Source organism: Macrobrachium rosenbergii, chromosome 53 (genome assembly GCF_040412425.1).
Source record: "Macrobrachium rosenbergii isolate ZJJX-2024 chromosome 53, ASM4041242v1, whole genome shotgun sequence".
Classification (NCBI taxonomy): Eukaryota; Metazoa; Arthropoda; class Malacostraca; order Decapoda; family Palaemonidae; genus Macrobrachium; species Macrobrachium rosenbergii.
This window is the reverse complement of record NC_089793.1, coordinates 48,456,727-48,461,303: the sequence shown is the minus strand read 5'-3', so window position 1 is coordinate 48,461,303 and position 4,577 is coordinate 48,456,727. Positions and strand designations below refer to the sequence as shown.

At 35.0% G+C, this 4,577-nt stretch overlaps 1 long non-coding RNA gene across 1 annotated transcript; it reads right to left on the bottom strand.

The window, feature by feature from the left end:
- Positions 1–833: 833 nt before the first annotated feature.
- LOC136834183 (uncharacterized) lies at positions 834–2,136 on the bottom strand. Its single transcript, XR_010851667.1, has 2 exons — positions 2,055–2,136; positions 834–1,292 (listed from the first exon to the last, which is right to left on the bottom strand). It is a non-coding gene; the product is annotated as an uncharacterized lncRNA (long non-coding RNA).
- Between the last annotated feature and the right edge of the window lie 2,441 nt (positions 2,137–4,577).

The window sequence follows — 4,577 nt, the reverse complement described above, 5'->3', positions numbered from 1 at the left end:
TTACTTGTCTTGGAAGAACTCCTACAGTAAGATAAAATCTGATTATAAACATCAGCTCCTCCCATAGCAGCAATATACTTCCTAACTGATGCAGGTCTGTTAACCTTTACATGCGTATTTTCCCTTTTAGACCGTCTCTTACATTCATCTTCAGGTTCAGTTGAATGGATAGCAGAATCCATAAGAACTAGCTGACCTACAGCATAGACCCCATCAGATCTTACTTGGTTATAGCTAGCTCCTGGCTTTTGTCACCTCTTTCTCAGACTTGAATTTGGCACCCTTAGGAAGCAAGTTCGGTTTTTATAATACCTGTGCCATGTAAGTTATGCTTGACCAGTTCTAAAAGTAAGACTGGAGATGTGAAATATCTATCAAAGTACATGATAGTTCCAGGATCAACACTTCTGACAAATCGAAGAACAGCAGCTTCTCCAATACCACTATTCCTGTCTGGTATCACACCATGTGCCCTAATAATTTTAACAATAGGTTCTTTGCCTGTAAATATCTGAAATTCTAAAACAGTACCATTAGGAGAAGCTAAAACAAAACATTTCAAACCCTCTGGATTAGGTTCACCTGGCACATGCTGTCTCAGACTCCACTTACCCCGAAAAGGTATCATGGACTCTCATCTGCACTTATTTTACCTTGCTTAGGTAACTTTAAGCATCTTGAGCAAACACTTTCCAAAATTGATCTTATCTTTCATAATTTATCACACTTTCTTGAAGCTACAGTAATCAAATTGTCATCAACAACTTTAAGATTGCCCCTAATTTTGAAGAACCTATCTCAGGTCATATTTCTGCAAATTAAACCTGTTTTGGTATACCTCTTCCAATATATTCTGATTCTAGGTATCTCTATTACAGACATCACAAAATTTATCCCCTATAAAAATTGACATTTCCTTTTTGGTCGCACCTAGAGATGTACCATTTTCAACAACATAACATTGATTTGTAGCATTAGTGATTTTTATCAAACACAATCTTCATTTATGTAGGATTCAAAATAATCAATTGGCCTAACCTCTGGAACTTTTGGATGTTGGCCAAGTTGTCCTTTAAAATGAGGGTCCACTTTGAAATACAATTGTCTGGTATGATCAGAAGGCGAGGTAACTGGTTGTTGATCATCCTCCTCCTCTTCTACCTCACTTTCAGAAGACGTGTCTTCTGCATATTTTAATTTCCCACGCTCAGCAGGTGTCCATTCCTCGTCCTCATCATCACTTATGTCACTGACATCAAAATCGAGATCTGGAGCATCATCTACCTACGTACCTGTGGAAAAATCAATGTACTGAAATATAAAATAAAAAAATGTAAAAAATTTCTTGCAATAAATTTTGCCTTTCACTTTAAGTGATCAAGGATGGATCAGAGAGAGAGAGAGAGAGAGGGGCTGGAAGTAGGAGACAAATAATAACTATTATTATTGTTATTATTATTATTACTATAATAAAATTATTATTATTATTATTATTATTATTATTATTATTATTATTATTATTATTATTATTATTATTATTATTATTATTATTATATTATTATTATATTATTATTATTATACCATGACTATGCTCTTGAGAGGAGAACCCTTATAATCGAAATATTAGAAGCCTGATTAAAGCCCATATTAAATTGTGCATGTAGTGGACATTGGGACCGATAGTGCAGATTACTGGACAAGCCTGCAGAGTCTGGACGGAAAAAGCTGCGTTTCAGTTGTTTATATATATTTTTAACAGGATTATCACTTCACTTGAATAACGATATCACATTAAGCCAAGACACTTAAATCTGACAAAAGAATCATCTTCAAACCTGCTAAAGGTGGAGTTTTGGAGAAAATAGCTGGAAAATGTACACGTACAGGGCCAGTGTGGATATTGCGCAAACCATACCAATATAATGCAGGAGTTCATTTTAAGAGATTATCTCCGCTAAACTTTAAATTTTCTCCATTAACTCCTTCCAATACGCTCTAGAAGACCCCAGTGATTATGCCCAGTACACAAATTAAACCATTGAAACGTTACTTACAAGATGTAGCAGGGAAAATCTTTTCTTTTTCGTCCATCCTCGCGTCTGCTGTGGAACAACGTAGTTGTTTGGGAAAATTGGGACGACCAAGGAAGATCAAATCGCAGGAACAGGGAGTCGGGAGCGCTGTAAACTCCTCAAGCGCGCGAAATTTAAATGGCAAGAGACCGCATTGTACCTTCAATGTTTCTACAGATTCCTGGACAAGGGGTCTCAGTGGGTATAAATAAATAAATAAATATATATATATATATATATATATATATATATATATATATATATATATATATATATATATATATATATATATGTATATATATATATATATATATATATATATATATATATATATATATATATATATATATATTATTTAACCTCCACCAAACATTCAAGGTTGGTTACTAGGTGGAAAGTTTCATCTATGCTCTATACTGGTTGTATATAGAACTATATATATATATATATATATATATATATATATATTATTTAACCTCCACCAAACATTCAAGGTTGGTTACTAGCCAATTCCTCCCCCTCGATATGAGACCACCTTGACGTGGTGAGGGGGCTCTTGAACCCCAGCAATTTGTTCCCGGGTTTGAGTCCAAGAGTCTCCTATACCAACATATATTATTTTGGATTAAACTTGTGGAATTTTCCACTTTTAATAAAAATTTATTGGACCTGATAAATAGGAAAAGATATCATAGCTGGGAATGGGTTTATATCTGAAGCTAAATAGTGAGAACTGTGGTAGGACCATCAACTACCCGATAAGGTTCAGACCCGAGAGTTACCAGATTGGTAGCTCAAAGGCGGAACTATTCGTTAGGGCTGGACCACGGATTCCAGGGGGGTCTGGTTCTATGGATAGGACTCTTGGCATTCTATCCGGTTTGCCCATAACATGATTAGGGTGGGGATGATTGTATTCTTGTAATACTCTCAGTCCTAGTAAGCGGGTTTGGCTTACACTTGGGCCACTCTAATCATGTTGTGCCATCCCCTGTGGGGTAGGGTAGGGAGCGGACATTTGGGAGTTGGTTCTCACTTGTGCCATTAGTGGAAGAATAAAACTCCATGAAAAGCTGATGATATCTTTTTGATGTTATCAGGTTAATTTTTTTTCTCCCTCAAATCTTTATGCTAAGTGAAAATAAAGATTCGAGTACCCCCAGGCCCTTTGATGGTAGTGACTCATCACAGTTGACAACTGCTGGAACCTCCTGTAACAACCTTTCTTTGGAAAAAACAAAAAGAATCCAAATGTAATCACACTGGAACCTTATGCTCCAGTGCACAACAAAGCCAAAAGAAGTAAATATCGTCTTGACCCAACCTTGACTCACTTCGACTCCCTTTTTGGGAGTGAAAGTTGGTCAAGGTTTCTAACCATTGAAACAGAACAACAAATCTCAGCCGTAAAGTTGGAAAACTTCTTATTAAAAAGACACTCAACGACAGAAATATCGTTTAGACAAATAAAAATGAAGACGTGGCTTATAGAAGCTACAACAAAAAACCAGTCTGAAAACTTTCTACCAATAAAAAGCATCAACAATGTGAATGTAAAAGTAAAGAAGCTTGATACTATGAACAACATTCAGGGTACTATTGTACTTCGTGAAAATAATGACGAACCAGTTGTTAAAAATATGCTGTTGGACTCTCTTAAAATTAGATATACCAAAGTCTAATATTGTGAGGTATATATAATACCAAGTAAACAGAATATTAAAGTATTAAGAATTGCAAAAATAAAATGTGAGGGTCAAGATTTACCTCAAAAAATAACAATTTTGGGCCAAAATAGGGAACTGAGACCTTATGTCCCAAAGCCACTACAATGTCAAAATTGTAGTAAATATGGACACACGAAGAAAAACTGTTGTAATGAACCTGTATGTGCTTATTGTGGATCTGACGAACATGCCACACAATGTGTAAACTGTGGACAGGATCATCATGCAAGGTCCAAAGAATGTATGTACTACATATACAATACAGAATTGAAAATGTTACAAGAGCGAACAAGGATGTCTGTAAAAGAAGCTAAGTTGGAATTAAAAGTGAGAGGAATGCAAGATCCATCTAAGAAACATACCTATTCTTCAATAACAGGAACCAATAAAGAAACAAAAATACATAGAAATAGAAGTAACGAAGCACAGAAAAGTAAATCGCAATAAGAAATTAATGCCCAAGGGAAAAAAATTAAAATGGTAAAGAATAAAGAAACAAGTACAAATGATATGGATAACATTTTGTCAAATTCATTTCAAATGTTAATGCAAATAGGAACACGGGATGACGCTACGACGGAAGTAACAGAAGAGGGACCTGATAGACTGGAAATTAAAGATAAAAAAAGGCCATTGGAAAGAACACCACTCAAAACAAAGACACCAACAACTGTCAGAGAAACATCGGTAAAATCAAAGACAAAAGATATGAAGAAAGAACAAAAACAAAAACAAGTTAAAAGTATTCCATTATCTCCTAAAATAATAATAAAACCAA